This window comes from Prionailurus viverrinus, chromosome C1, assembly GCF_022837055.1.
Source record: "Prionailurus viverrinus isolate Anna chromosome C1, UM_Priviv_1.0, whole genome shotgun sequence".
NCBI lineage: Eukaryota > Metazoa > Chordata > Mammalia > Carnivora > Felidae > Prionailurus > Prionailurus viverrinus.
The window spans coordinates 167,561,853-167,578,418 of NC_062568.1; the positions used below are offsets into that span (position 1 = coordinate 167,561,853).

A 16,566-nucleotide genomic window follows, 5' to 3' on the forward strand; every position below is an offset into this window, starting at 1 on the left:
GTGTACTTGGTCAAGGTAATTAACCTCTCTGTGCTTTGGCTTTTCAACTGAAAGAGGAATATCACTATCACATGTGTTGAGAAAACCTATGTGATAGTCCTTGGGACTTACCTGAGAGTAACAACCATTAGTTAACTCTCTACTTACCTGATAGATAACTTCCAATTGTAGCTATATGGCCATATCTACTCTAGTCAGAGTTTGCTATGCAAAAATAGCAAGAGAGGTTCTCTCAACTCAGGACTTGATGGAAACAACAAAGAAATAAATGAAAATCAAACACATGATCAAGAATGAAAGTCCTCCTTAAATGTTATTTATATATATCTTTGGAAATAAACCACTATACCCAGTTGTCCATGATAGCAATGGTGCTGTCCTTTTAAGGCCTATCATCAATGAAAATAACTCCAAATTAACAGTAAATACTAGAATGGATTCCCTGGATGCACAGGAACTGACTTTACTAAGGCAAAAATAGTTCTTGCTGTCATTGTCACCATGTTCAGTGAATATTATGAGAATCAATTCACGATTGAATCAGCTGAGGTGGTTTTTCCTAATGGAAAATCACATACCTTTCCAGAACTGACTTAATGAAAGGAGGTGGTGATATCTGATCCAATTAACAAATAAGTTGGAACCAGAGCAATTCCAGAAAATTTTGCGAAACTTCTGACTAGGATGGATTTAAAGTCAGAAGTCATAGGTTATGGGAATTGGATTGAGATTGAAATCTCTCCAACCACAGCTGACATTATCCATGCATGTGATATTGTAAAAGATGGAGCTATTGCTTATGGATATAGCAACATTCAGGTGGCTCTCTCAGAAACATACACTGTAACTAATCAGTTTCCTCTTAACAAGCTCAGAGGACTTCTAAGACATGACAGGGTAGCTGCTGGATTCACTGAAGACTCGGCTTTCGTCTGTGCCCCCAAGGAGGTATTGCTGATAAACTTGGTTTCGACCTCTCTGCAACAAAGGCAGTTCATATAAGTGATTCTACAGCCATTTAATTTCAGATGGTACACATTGCCCTTCTTCCTGGCCTCCTAAAGACCATAGCCACAAATTATATGATGCCCCTTCCTCTAAAACAAATCTCTGACACTGTAGTAAAAAATGTTAGCAGAGACGTAGGTGAAAGGAACTACAGGCATCTCTGTGCTATTTATTACAGTAAGGATCCTTGGTTTGAAATAATCCGTGGGTTTCTGGACAGAATTATACAGCTGCTTCATGTGCCTCCTGGTGAAAAGAAGGGGGATGGTGTGATCACAGCATCAGAAGGCCCTTCCTTCTGGGGCATGCATCGAGATGCTTGCCAGAGATCAAAGCATCAGGAAGCTTAGGGTCAGTCCTTCATCCCGATGTCATCACCAAATTTGAGCTAACCTTGTCCTGCTCCTCCCTGGAAATCAGTATCGGGCCCTTTTTGTGAAGAGGGGTCTCTGTTGGGTGATTCTCTCCATGAGGCTTCCCTTCTCCTCCCCTGATGTCCTTTATTTGTCCCCACAGGGGACATCCATTTGTGCTTTAATGTTTAATTAAGTGGAACGCAGTGAAAAGAAAAAGAATGAAAGCCCTCCTAAAAGTGTCTACAAGCCTGCATACTGCACAGTGGGTTTTGACATCAGCTTCCAGTTTGCCCTCACTTTGGCCCTATGATCAGGGGAGCCATTTCCCTTTTGGTAGGTCTACAACTCTCCTCCAGATTCTGCTGGCTGCCTTTCCCTTTGTCTCATGCTGTTTCTTTCCAGTGTGTGCACTGACACTGGTTTCTTCCTTTGGGCTCTTAGTACAAGGGTCAGTGAAGCCCCAGCCTTTGTAGAAGCAAACATTTAAAACCTACTTAAAAAACTTTTTTTAATGATTATTACTTTTCTTTTGAGAGAGAGAGAGAGACAGAGCGTGAGCAGGGGAGGGGCAGCGGGAGAGGGAGACCCAAAATCTGATGCAGGCTTCAGGCTCCAAGCTGTCAGCACAGAGCCTGATACAGGGCTTGAACGCATCAACTATGAGATCATGACCTGAGCTGAGGTTGGATGCTTGACCAACTGAGCCACCCAGGGGACCCTAAAACCTCCACTAAGGACTGAGATTACCACTGCATGGCTAGAGAGGCTATAGCAACGTGTCTGCAAACTTCCTGGCTGCCTTCAAAGTGCTTCTTACGACACCCTCCATTCTCTAGTCTCTGTCACACGCCTCTAAAGGGAAGAGGCATTTTAAACTCCTTTGAGGAAAAGAATTCACTCATTCAGTTCTATTTGGGGTTTCGGACACTGAATGCAAATAAGGATTATGTGATACAACCTGGATAATATCATTCATTGTTTCCTTTGCTCCTTTGACTACCAGGGGGTAAGAGTAGTGGAGTGGGTGATGGTACCCACTTACACCCTTCTATTGCCAACTCTTCTATAGGGTGAGCCCTTTAAGGAAGGGACGCTGCCTTGTGCTTCTCCATATCTGATGTCTAGCTCAAGGCCTGGCCCCAACAAGGAACAGAGTCGATACCTGTTGGAATGAATTGCTGCAGGGAACCCACCGTCCTTGCTTTGGGGTATAGTACTAGGCGTCATAGCATCGTGGAGTCAAAGATAAAGGACTTCTCTTCTGGTGGTCCAGGAACAGAGATGGGACAGGGTGCCATGAACTCAGCTCTGGGAAATCCCAGAGAAGGTCATAGTTTTCCAAAGATTTACAGGCTGAGGAGGAATTCCCCACTCTGAAAACAGTGCTTCCAAAATCCTGGTGCACAGATTGATGCTGGCCACCAGTGAAATGAAAATGGACAAAATAGTCTTTTTTTTTTTTTTAAGTTTATTTTCCATTTTGAGAGAGAGTAAGTGAGTGAGCAGGGGAGGGGTGAGAGAAAAGGAGAGAGAGAGAGAATCCCAAGCACGCTCCACGCTGCCAGCTTGGTGCCCATCATGGGTCTTGAACCCACAAACCGTGAGCTTATGACCTGAGCCAAAATCAAGAGTTGGATGCTTCACTAACTGAGCCACCCAGGTGCCCGGTGTAGTCATTTTTTTAAAAAAACAAAGCTGAATTAGTTTTTTAATCTGAGCTTATGGCCTTCCTGAAATGTTTTCTCATTTAGTGTAGTCCTGCTACACTAAAATAACCTTTTCGAAATTGTAGTGATGGTAAATGGCAAATGTTTTAACTTAATATATTCTATTAGGGGAAAATTACCCTTACCTTACATTACTGCCCAGTTTAATTTCATTTTGTTTTGGCTTGACATTTTTCTGCCCCATGTATTCTCTCTAAGGAGCACTGTTAGGCCTGTGGTTTCTAACAAGACACGGACCATTTTGAGAATCTGAACTAAAGTTTTTGACCCTTTCTCCACAGAAACCTGTTTATGTGCACACACACACAAACTTTTGCAGGTAATTTTGGAAGGTTCACAGGCCTTTTTAAGACCAACTGTGAGCTTCTGAAGAATCCAGAAAATCCAGTTAGGAATTCCTGGACAAGAAGGAGTGACAGTCCACTGTTGTGAGAAAAACTACCTTTCCCCATTCGTTTGCTTTTTAATGAAATATTTCATGTAAATAAAAAGTTTTCCCTCATTGCACTCTAAGGCCATTAAAAGTCCAAGGAAGCATTGAGATCAGGGAGTTAACAAATATTTTGCAAAAGCAAATGGCGTGCTAAGGGAGCTGCTACCCAGCATTTGAACCAGCATTCTGTGGTCTCGGTGGGTATGGGAACCCCCTCCTCCCTTTGGCATTTTTTGCTGAGCATACATTGCAACCCGTCACCACTGACAGGGCTCTGTGCATCTCCCAGGATGTCTGGAGGAGTCTTTTTGAAGGCATTTCAGCCATCTGTTAGGGTTTCCTGCTCTCAAGGGTGCTTTGATGCCATGAGGAGATGTGACATGACATTTGGAATCTGGGCCCATGCATCACAATGCCAAGGGCAGGGACAGCCGCAGGGTGACTGACTCTGGCCCATTGTGCAGGGATGAGCATGTCAATCAAATACATCTGGCTGGGTAGTCATATTGGCAGCTGGGCTGCTCAAATTTAAAGGGGAGAGGGAAACGAAAGGTCGCAGAAAACTTCAGAAGAGAAGGACAACCCCCTTCGTCTGAGAAAGCTCATCTTCCTCTGAGAAAGCCTTGGGGTGGACGTGGAGACCACAGCTGGAGCAGTGAAGTCAACATTGATCACAGGATCTCAGAACCATAAAGATGGCCAAATCCAGAATTTCCCAAACTTCAGTTATTCCAGCCGATAGCCATGATTTTTTGCTCTCTGTATGTCACCAATAATTCATATTTGCTTTAAATAGGCTCACATTTTTATTTAAAAACATGTATTTTTAAAGAAAATTTATAGAACTAACTAAAATCTGGCATTACTTGCTATAAATATACTGTAGTCAAAAATAAATGAAATGAAAACAGAGCACTCTTTGGAAATTCTAGCTCAACGCTTTGGTCTGCTAGCTCATTATTAAAAGGGGAAGTCAGCAAAGATTTTGGGCTTGTTATAGGAACTTACTCAGACTTTATCCTTGATGTAGCTGGCCAGATTGAAAGCAAATTCAAAAGTGAATCGTCATCACTTTATGTGCTCAAAATTTGTTAATACCACATCTAAGAATTTACTAAAATTTATGTGCTAACTAAATTGATTTTATGTGCTACTGGAGGGCTGGATTTCACTCTGCAGGACACATGGATCTGATCCAAGCTTTTTACAGAGGTGAGGACACCCGGAGGATGGAAAGGACTTGTCCAAGGTAACCATGGTTCTATATCTGTCTTGGTACCTATATACTGTTTAGCCAGGTAATTTTGCAGCTTCTGCTGGAGGCAGGTTGTACCTGCCTACACCTTGGCTTTGGACTCAGCCTTGTGACTTGTTTTGGCCAATGGGATGTAAGCAGATGCGACGCAGGCAGTGGCTTCAAATTGGATCATAGAGCTGGGCTTGCTTTCTTGCACTTGACCATGAAGAGGACACACCACAGTCAGCCTGTCAGTCTGAGAATGATAGACTTGTGCAGGCCTGGATTCTGTCCGTGCAAAGATTCAGTATTGGACTCCCAGTCGCTCATTCCCCTTTTTGGTGCAGTACGTGGGGCGTGTATGTGTGTGTGTATATGCACGCATGTTTGTGGATGTGAATATGTATGTATGAGACAGACAGACAGAGACAGAGAGAGGAGGGGGTGAAGAGAAAGGGAATGGAAACCTGGGCTGGGAATCTTCTCCATCTTCCATCTTCTCAGAGCCTAACACAAGCTCTCAAAAATGTAGATGGTTAATAGATGCCTTATCTTTTACTCAGGAACTTGTGAAATTCAGGAAGTATTTACCAAGAACTCTGTTACATACATGGGACTGTGCTACATATACCTGGGGATACAAAAGAAGTCATTTTTGTGTCGTAGGGGATTACGACGTGTTTCAGTGGCAAAGGCACACCTGCATGGTGTGAATAAACACCACTTCAGAGCTGTATTGTTCCTGTACAAAAGTGGCAAAGCACAATGTTCCTCAAATATGGCAGCATCCTCTTCTGCCAGGCCTTGACCGTGCTGCTCCCTCAGCCTACAGTGCAATTCTGGAACACCCCATGGAGAGGTTAGGTTCTCCACAAAGCTGTACTTCCTGTCTTCTTCCTTCCTCTCTTCTTTTCCACACAGGCATTTCTACTTCCTTTTGTTGTGGTGGTTCTTTCTGCCTTTGACCCAGAATATTCATAGGACTTGCATACCTTTCAATGAGTTGCTCTCCTGTCTAGTTGTTCTGCAACCTGGTACCGTCCTTCCCATTCCGCCCCCTTCTAGGAGTCCCGTGGAGTTGCCCGCGGTTCACATGTGGAGTCCATTTTACTCCATCTCCTCCCCCACCGCCGTGGCCAATGCCCTTGTCATGCCTCACCTGCCTGGTTTCTTGGTATCGCCTTTGCCCAGGCTGTTCCCCATAGGGTAGTTGGAATAACTTTGTAAACTACTAATCTGATCATTTGATTCCCCTGCTAAAAAGTGCCCCAATGGCATCTCTTTGCAATTAGAAGAAACAAAACAAACAAAACAAATACCTACAGACTCATAACTGTGTCCTATAACATTCTGCCTGATGTGGATGCTGTATAGATCCACTTTGCAAATCAAACTGAGGAGATATCACACAGGGCAAGTGGCACACCTTCTGACTCCCATGCCATCCATCATTCTTCATGCCAAGTAAGCAAACCACAGTCTTAGTTACCAGTTACTGAGTGCGTACTCTAAGATGCACATAATTAAGCTCTTTATACATATTAACTTCTTTATTCCTCATAATTCTGTGAAGTAGGGACTATGTTTATCCCAGTTTTACAGATGAGGAAACTTGGGCACAGAGTGTTCAAGTAATTTCCTTACCACATAGCTTGAAAATGACAGAGCTAAGATCAGAACCCAGACATTATAGCTCCCTTACTGCTGTTGGGCCATGCAATAACCATAAGACTGACAAATATGGAAGGAATATCCTCAAACTGCTACCTGCTTTCCCATCCCCATCATTTTTCTGGCTAGCTCTCCGGCTATCCATATCTTTCTATAGCTCGGGATGGTATTGGTTCTCCATCCTCAAGAGATGGCTCAGTATAACAGCAACATCAACAAAAATTAGGAATCAACCGTTGAAAATTGATAACGTCTCCAAGGGCTGAGATGGTCTTCCTCCAAAGAGGTAATTATGGGAACCTAGTAAGAATGGAAGGCTTTTTACAGAAAATAGAGTATGAGCAATCCTCACAGAAATGTCAAAAGGATATTGTGTTTTGCAAATGTTTATTGCAAACAGACAAAAGTAGTTTCAATTACTCGTCACAGCCTACACATTTCTCTTTGTTGGCCGGAAAACACTCAGGTGTTTTGTTTCGTTTGTTTAATATTCTCCAGGATGGCATGGCGGTATTTTTAGCTTTGAAATTTTGATTGTGAATTTCTGTGGCCTATTAAAAAAAATGCCCATGCAGCCTTGCAACATGAAAAAGAATGACAAAAGCTGGTGAACATGATTAATCCACTGGACTTCATATATCATCTGTCCTTTGCCCCCTCCTTCCTCCATTCCCTGAGCTCTCTAAACATTTCATCTGTGATTCTGGGCACTTTGAAACCGGAATCTGTATTCAGCACATGTCCCTACATGATTAAATAAAAATAATAATCATCTTTCTCTGCTGTTGCCTCAGCAGGAAATAGTTTTTAACTCCACCTCCATTGCCAGTACCCCCAGTCTGGCTTGTTGGAGTGAGAAAAAACATCACAGGCTTTGGAGAAAACTGGATGTTAAATCTTAATAATAGGGGTGCCTGGGTGGCTCAGTCAGTTAAGCATCCAACTTCGGCTCAGGTCATGATCTCATGGTTCATGGGTTCGGGCCCTGCGTTGGGCTCTGTGCTGACAGCTCAGAGCCTGGAGCCTGCTTCAGATTCTGTGTCTCCTTCTCTCTTGCCCCTCCCCCACTCCCATTCTGTCTCTCTCTCTGTCTCTCAAAAATAAACACTACAAAATTTAAATCTTGATAATGGTGTGACTTTGTGCAAGTTTCTTGTCCTTGTTAAGTCACAGTCTCTTTTGATATCCACTGGGAATGATGATGGCTGCACCACAGGCCAGGTGGTGGTGATAGTTAAGTGAAATATATTTTATTTTATTTTTTTATTTTATTTTATTTTTTTAAATATGAAATTGACGGGGGCGCCTGGGTGGCACAGTCGGTTAAGCGTCCGACTTCAGCCAGGTCACGATCTCGCGGTCCGTGAGTTCGAGCCCCACGTCGGGCTCTGGGCTGATGGCTCGGAGCCTGGAGCCTGTTTCCGATTCTGTGTCTCCCTCTCTCTCTGCCCCTCCCCCGTTCATGCTCTGTCTCTCTCTGTCCCAAAAATAAATAAACATTGAAAAAAAATTAAAAAAAAAATATGAAATTGACTGACAAGTTGGTTTCCATACAACACCCAGTGCTCATCCCAACAGGTGCCCTCCTCAATGCCCATCACCCACCCTTCCTTCCCTCCCACCCTCCATCAACCCTCAGTTTGTTCTCAATTTTTAAGAGTCTCTTAGGGGTGCCTGGGTGGCTCAGTCAGTTAAGTGTCTGACTTCGGCTCAGGTGGTGATCTCGTGGTTTGTGAGTTCAAGCCCCGTGTTGGGCTCTGTGCTGGCAGCTATAAGCCTGAAGCCTGCTTTGGATTCTGTGTCTCCCTCTCTGCCCCTCCCCTGCTCATGCTCTGTCTCTCTCTGTCTCAAAAATAAATGAAACATTAAAAAAATTTTTTTAAAAATTAAGTGAGGGGGCGCCTGGGTGGCGCAGTCGGTTAAGCGTCCAACTTCAGCCAGGTCACAATCTCGCGGTCCGTGAGTTCGAGCCCCGTGTCGGGCTCTGGGCTGATGGCTCAGAGCCTGGAGCCTGTTTCCGATTCTGTGTCTCCCTCTCTCTCTGCCCCTACCCCGTTCATGCTCTGTCTCTCTCTGTCCCAAAAATAAATAAACGTTGAAAAAAAAATTAAAAAAAAAATTAAAAAAAAAAATTAAGTGAGATATATTTTAAATGTCTAGTGCCAAGTAATATTTAGCCATATTGGTTTGAATCCTTATTGTGTGCTGGCACTCTGCCTTTATTATTCATTTAATTTAACTTCATAAAGTAGGAATTATTATTCCTATTATACAGATAAAGAAACTGAGGCTCAAAGCAGTAAAATAACTTGCCTCTTACAGGTTGAACTGCGCCCCCCTCCTCAATAAAAGACATATTGAATCCTAACCCCTGGTAGCTTAGAATATGGTTTCATTTGGAAATAGAGTCTTTATAGAAGTAATCAAGTTTGAATGGTAATTAGGGTAGACCCTCATCCAATGTGACTGGTGTTCTTATGAAAAGGGGATATTTTGACATAGAGACAGACACTCCCGGAGGGAAGACAATGTGAAGACACAGAATGAGAAGAAAGCCATGAGACTGGAGTGATGCATCTGCAGGTCAAGGGGCACCAAAGATTGCTGGCAAATGCAAGACACTAGTAGAGGCAAGGAAGTATTCACCTCTAAGCTGTCAGAAAGAGCACAGCCCTGTTAATGCCTTGAGTTTAGACTTTTAACCTCCAGATCTCTGAGATGAGATTTCTGTTGTTTTCGGCCACCCAGGTTTTGGTATTCTGTTATATCAGCCCTGTAAACTAACAGATTCCTAAAGGTCATGCTGTGAGTAAGCACCAACACCAGGATTCAGGTCCTGGTCTGACTTAAACCCGGGACTCACCCATTCCACTACCATTGCTTCTCAAACTGTGGTCCATGGACAAGCAGCATTGGCCTCACCTGGGAGCTTATTAAAAATGCAGAATCTCAGGCCCCCAATCCCAACCTACTAAATCAGAATCTGAATCTTGACAAGATGCCAGGAAATTCTTAGGTACTTGAAAGTTTGAGAAGCACTGTAGACAGCCTTCCACAGAGACCAACAAACATGAATTCCTTCCTCTTCCTTTCCCTAGGTCCCCCTTCGTGTGCAGGTGCAAGTGGGTCTTTCCTTTTCTAGTGTGTTCTCTTTCTGACCCATTTCCCACTCTACTCCTCAATCCCCCAAGGCTAAGTTTGTCCTTTACACATGGCAGGGAAACTGGGTGCAGTGAAAAGACCACGGGCTTTGGGAGCCCTATTGAACTTGTTTCAGAATCCTGCTTTACCACTCAGAGGGCAAGTTGCTTATCTTTTCTTTTCTTTTTAATTAATTGTTTATTTTGAGAAAGAGAGAGAGAAAAAGAGAATCCCAAGCAGTCTCTGTGCTGACAGAGCTGACAGCACAGAGCCTGATGCAGGTCTCAAACTAACGAACTACAAGATCATGACCTGAGTCAGATGCTTAACCGACTGAGCCACCCAGGCACCCCCGTCTTCTCTGAGCTTCAACTTTTTCATCTGTTCCTAGCGCCATTACCCTGGTGGAAGCCATTGTCATTATGTTCTGCCTGGACTACTGAAGTAGCCTTGTTGGTGGACTCCCCACCTCCCCAAGTCAATCTCAATCTGTTCTCCCCATTGCAACCTTAATGATCTCTCCAAACAGCAAATCTCCTTCTGTCATTTCCCGTGATTGCAAACCCCGTCCTGGTTGAAGTCTGAGTTCCTGAACATGGCTCCCTGTCCTTTGCATCATGTGCCCATGTCTGCTTCTCCCCTCTCATATCTCCTGCCACTTCCCATGCTTACTTTATTATTTACCTTCTATGTGTCCTAACCTTCCTCTACATTCTCAAGCCAGCCATCACCTCTTCAGGGTCTTTGCCTACACCACACATCCCTCCCCTGAACTCCTAAACTTTGCATGCCTTCTCTGTGCTTTTCTTCATCATGTCAACCAAGCGCTTTATTAACTGCAATGTTGATTTATCTATATTCCTCATTAGACCACATGAGCAGGAGGGCAAAGACCACGATGATCTTTGTGATGCTTGTATTGCAGCTCCTAGCCCGGTGTTGGGATATAAGTCAGCCCTCAATATGTATTTGCTACACAGATCAAAGAAATTGGGAGATGCCTCAGTTTTTAGGCCAGCATTGTGCATTCTGTTGAAGAAACATTTATTTCTGAAACCCCACTGCTGTTTTACAGATTAGGTGCCAGTTGTAGAGTGAGTACAGGAACAGCCAGTGTGTTCTTTCTGAAGTTTCTTTGTTCTTTCCCACATGATTAAGCCGCCTAGATCCTACCTCGTTGAACAAAGCTAAAGTATTTACTCCTAATTGCTTTAAGTAAGGCCTGTGTGATCTAATCACTAATCAGATGCTTGCGTTTAAGAAAGAAAAATGGCTAATTAACGAAAGCCAGTACCTCCAATATTAAGGATCAGAGCTCTCTATGTGGCAGCATGGTAAGGGAAGACACACAGTGAGGCTTGGAGAGTCTTTGGGGCTTCCTTGGTTTTTTTAGGCCTCATTTCCAGAGAAGTTGAAACAACACACCCACACCTAACAGGAAGGAGACATTCTGAATGAATCCTAGGAAACTGTCCCCTCCTCCATGCGGTCAATAGTAAGAAATGCTGTGAATTTGAAGTTAAAAGTTACGTTTTGTATTGTGAGAAATACAAAATGAGAATGCATGAGCCAGTTGTGAAATTTGCACAAGAATAACAACAGCGGTTAAGTTTAGGAAAAACAGAAAATCTTATTCACACAGGATGGGCCAGTTTGGACCTTGAATATACCACATGTTCAATACATTTTTTTTGTTGTTGTTAAAGGTTTCTTTATTTTTGAGAGACAGAGAAAGAGGGAGACAGAGAGAGAGAGATCACAAATGGGGAGGGGCAGAGATAGAGAAAGGCACTAAGGATCCAAAGCCAGTTCTGTGCAGATAGCAGCGACCTTGATGGGAGCTCAAAATCAGGAACTGTGAGATCATCACCTGAGCCGAAGTGAGACACTCAACCGACTGAGCCGCCCAGGTGCCCCATGCTCAGTACATTTTTACTGAGTGAATTTCTTGTCACACACACACACACACACACACACACACACACACACACCTTTATTAAAAAGCATAAAAGAGGGGCGCCTGGGTGGCTCAGTCATTTAAGCATCCGACTTCGGCTCAGGTCATGATCTCGTAGTTCATGAGTTCAAGCCCCATGTTCAAGCCTCCTTCGGATTCTGTGTCTCCCTCTCTCTCTGCCTCTCCCCCACTCATGCTCTGTCTCTCTCAAAAATAAATAAACATTTTAAAAAATGGGGGTCACTCTGCAGACCCTGCTGTTTGAAAGAAAGAAAGAAAGAAAGAAAGAAAAGAGAAAACCTGAATAAATTTTCATGGAAGGGAAAACCCATGCTATAAAGATGTCCCTTCTCCCCCGGTTAATCTAAAGATTCAAAGCTGTTGCAATCAAAACCCCAACAGAGTTTTTCAAGGAGATTGACAAGCTGAACCTAAAACGCACGTGGAAGAGTAGGGGGCCAAGAATAGCCAAACATTTTTGAAAAAGGAGGAGATAAGAAAGAAAGAGTACTGACTTACTCTACAGAAAGATTTACTCTAAAGCTCCATGTAATTTTGAGAAGTGGTTTCATTTTTGTGTTTGTTTGCCTGTTTTGCAAGCTCGTCATCCAGGGAACTGATTTTTGGCAAACTTTGCTACAGTCAATCTACACTGAGGGATCTGAATGGAAAGTGAAGGCATGCAGTGTGAATTTGCTCAGCTCTGACCTGTGAGAGCTGCAGTTCAGGGCAGGGGAAAGAGCCAAGGTCAGATGCACCACGGCTAACCTCCAGTTCTGCCTTCCACACTGTGAGTTTTAGGGTCGGTTGCTAAACTTCTCTGAGTCTCAACTTCTTTTAATCTCTAAAATTCAATTAATAAAAATCCAGGTAGGAAAAAAAGATCTTGGTTGGGCTCTGTTGTAGTGCTTTTAAAATCTGTTTATTTGCATAGGAAATGGCTTTCTGTAAATAGGTATTGCCTACTCAAAAGTCTGCAGGGGCCAGGCAGTTCATTCACACCCACAGGTAGCAGTTACACAGAAGATAATGGGTAGAGGGATTAGGGCAACCTTGAGTGAGGGTAAAACAGAGCTGCAGCCAAATCAGCCCACACATCCCCAGGCTGTAATTTCAGTTCAGGAGCCAAGAACCCAGCACGGGAATCAGAAGAGGGACAGAGATGAACTCTCACTGTGGCTTTGCCTCAGACAGTGATGTGACTCCGGGCACATTATTTCACATTCTGAGCCCCATTTTTCCACCTTTAAAATGGGCACGTCAGACTCCCTGAGGGTGACAGTAGTTCTAACGTTATAAAATGCGTGTCTGGGATTCTAATTTATGGATGCGCTTGCCAGTCTCACTTCTAGAATTGGAAGACCAAGGTTCACACCCCAGCACTGACAATTGATAAATGCCACCCGAGAGTGTCCCAGGGCTTCACTGCAGTTCAGTTTCTATCACTAAAAATATGGAGGAAAAGTAATCATAATCTTTATGGAGCTGGGGTGACAAGTATGATAATTAGCTATCAAAATGTTTAATAAACTGGACAACGGTGCAAAGGGATGTGGATTAACATAATGGAAAAGAAGGTAGATGAGTGGTCTACCAAGTCCCAGTTCCCTAATACCAACATTCTTTGCAAATCCAGCCTTCCTGGTACAGAGGTCCTGCTATACTCATGTTACAGATGCAAAAACTGAGATTTCAAATCATAGACCCACACGGGGTTGAAATCTTTTCCTCCTGGTTCCAAGGCCCATGACTTCTTTCTTTCTTTTTTTTTTTTTTTTAACATTTATTTATTATTGAAAGACAGAGAGAGTCAGAGCGTGGGCAGGGGAAGAGCCGAGAGATGGAGAGACACACAATCTGCAGCAGGCTTCAGGCTCTGAGCCATCAGCACAGAGCCCGATGCAGGGCTCAAACTCACAAACTGCGAGATCATGACCTGAGGTGTTTTTTTTTTTTTTCCATGACTTATTTCCCTACCTGCTACTTTATCAGGTGGCCCAGCCATATCCACTTCTAGGAGCCAGAAGTTGTCGCCAGGTCGGGGACCGTGTCCAGGGGGATCCGCTGAAGTTAAGAGCACTAGGCACATTTCCATCCACCAAGCTGGCCAGGCTTCACTTCCTGTAAATGAGGTGGTTAGCCATGTTTGTACAGAGCAAGACTGAGGGCTTTCTCTATGCCTGCTGTTTAAACTGTCAGGTTAGGTGTGGGCAGCCTGAGACCCACAGTTTCTGGATGTGGGCAGAAGGCCAGGGACCCAGGTAAACTCACTACTGACTCAGGTAGAGCAGACTGCTGACAGGGATCACCTCTCATTCTCTTTATGCGACCAACATGCTGTTCTGGCCCCAAGGAACACAGGTCAGCAACTTCATGAATTACCCTTTTGCTTGTAATCTAGTTGCAGTGGTGAAATATTACGTTGCCTAGGGCAGGGCTATCCCTAGCTCTTAGTTGTTTAAATTGCGAAGTTTCCTTTTTGGAAGGAAGGAAGATTTATTGAATGCTTACCAAGCATCAGGCATGGTGCCCCTCACTGTGCACCTATGATTTTATTTCACAAACTGTAGACATTAGATTCTGTTGCTTCAGTTTATCAGATGTTAAAAGGGAAGCTCAGAGGGGATAAGTAAACTTACTAGAGGCCACAGGTTTAGTAAATACTAGAGCCAGGGGATTAGAATCTCTGGCTCTCAGATGCCATAGCCTGACTCTTTCCACACCACCAGTCTGCCCACTGGTGTGACACTGATGGCAAATATGCCTGTAAAATCCAAATAGAGTTTCATTTATTAATGGTCTGCAATGGAAGAAGACCGACAGCCTGGCCAATAGAAAGCTCATTTGTTTTGTAAACAGAGAATAATTCATTCATTTGCTAATGCTCTCTCCCAGCAAAAGTCTGAGCCAATTCCGCCTTTAATCTGTGATATAGCTAGAGAGCACGGAAGTCCCCACAGCCCATGCCTTTGAATATTCCATTTGGGACACGCAGGGATGGTGCTTCCTTTGTCTCAACATCAAAGCCCAGGGCTTCATGTCTTGACAGGTGTATATACATGTTGAAAAATATAAATAAGTGCTGAATATTAAACCCCTCAGATTGCCCAGTTGTCCCATTCTCCAAGAAAATGAAAGAGAGCATAACTTAAAATGAATAAAAATATACTCCCCATTTGGAAGTCTGAAATTGACAGTGTTTACCAGAAATTGTATGAGCGCAGAACGCAGGCTTCGATTTGATTGTGGGTTAGAATCTGTGCTGCCTGGGCTCTGAGATTCTTCCTTTGTGAGTGATTGCTACTGCTGGGGGAATTGGCAGTGTGACCAGGCCGAGGGAAGGGATAAAATGATTAGGTCCAAGACTTCATTGTGAAGCTTCTTCCTCTGAGATTTAGAAACCATCTTTCTTTCAGCCTCTTAATGTTTCCTGAACACCGTGAATTTCTCCAGGGGGCTTTATGGCCAGAACTGATCGCATTCAATTCTCCCGGGAGGAAATAGGCAGGTTTGTCTTCTTTATTTATTTATTTATTTATTTATTTATTTATTTATTTAGTAAAGAACAAGAAAAGGAGAGGAGAGTCCTCTTATCTTGATGGTAGTGGTAGAGGACGGGTACAAACTGTAGAGTAACTGGCCCTCCGCCTGAATCGCTTCCCCATCGGACCAAACTGCCCTTACCCTGCCCTTCTAGTTACTCTTCATCATTTTCCCCCGTGCTCCTTTTCCCCCTCTTTCTTTTTTTTGTTTTGTTTTGTTTTGTTTTCTCTCTTTTTTTCTCTGTCCACTTCCTTCCTTACCCCAATCTTTTCCAACAGACTTGAAGCCTCTGACGTGGTCAGCTTCTGTAATTAAAAGCCACCAAGTCTTCCAGTGTCACAAGTAAAAGCAGATATGCCGGAAGGACTGAAGCCAGGGAGCAGTCAGGGCTGAGGGTGCCGGGCTGAGAAGGGGCATCCGGTCTCCCCTTCCAGACACGACAGCGTCTCAGTGCCTGCTGCTCCTTGAGCTTGAATTTGCTGCAGCCCCTCAAGGGTGTGACTCTTCTTCGTGGACCTGGCTCCTCCTCACCTTTCTGTGTCCTTTCACTTTTAGTTCCTGCTTCTAGCTACAGTCATGCTCCTCATAGCTCCTAGCTCAGATCCCTGACAAGGAATCTGACTGATTGCATTAGGGTTCTCCAGAGAAAGAGAATAGGATATAGATTTAGAGTATAGATATAGAGAGAGACAGGGTATCTAGATATAGATCAGGCTTTTATGGTTTCTATATAGAGAAAAAAAATATATATATGTAAGGGCACCCAGGTGGCTCAGTCGGTTAAGCATCCTATTTAGGCTCAGGTCATGATCTCACGGTTTGTGAGTTTGAGCCCCATGTCAGGTTCTCTGCTGTCAGCACAGAGCCTGCTTCACATCCTCTGTTCCATCCTCCCTCTGCCTCTCCACTGCTTGCACTCTCTTTCTCTGTCTCTCTCAAAATAAATAAATAAACTTTAAATATATACATATATGGTTTTACATATATATACATATATATGTATAAATATATACATTTATATGTGTAAATATATATACCTATATATACATATATGATTTATTACAAGTAATTGGCTCACGTGATTACAGATGCTAAGTTTCAAGACCTACGATCAACACACAAGAGGCATAAGAAGAGTTGATACTTCAGTTCAAGTCCGAAGGCAGGAAAAATCTGATGATCCCAGCTCTAGGCAGTCAGATGGAAGGAATTCGCTCTTTCTCAGCCTTTTAGTTCCATTCAGACCTTCATCTGATTGGATGAAGCCCACCCACATTAGGGAGGGCAATCTCCTTTACTCAGTTTATCAATTTAAACTCATCCCAAAATACCCAGAATAATGCTTGAACAAATGACAGGGCCCGGTCAAGTTGATACATAAAATGAACCATCACACTGTGTTCCGTTGCCTCTCTGGTGGTCTCTCTCCTTTATTTCTTTCACTCCCTCCCACCTGGCCACCTTGCAGGTAGCTGGTCTGGTCAGCCTTTGGA

General features: G+C 43.6%; 1 pseudogene; it reads left to right on the forward strand.

Moving 5' to 3' along the window:
- The first annotated feature begins 310 nt into the window (after positions 1-310).
- LOC125171751 (phenylalanine--tRNA ligase beta subunit-like) lies at positions 311-1,447 on the forward strand (annotated as a pseudogene).
- Positions 1,448-16,566: the final 15,119 nt, after the last annotated feature.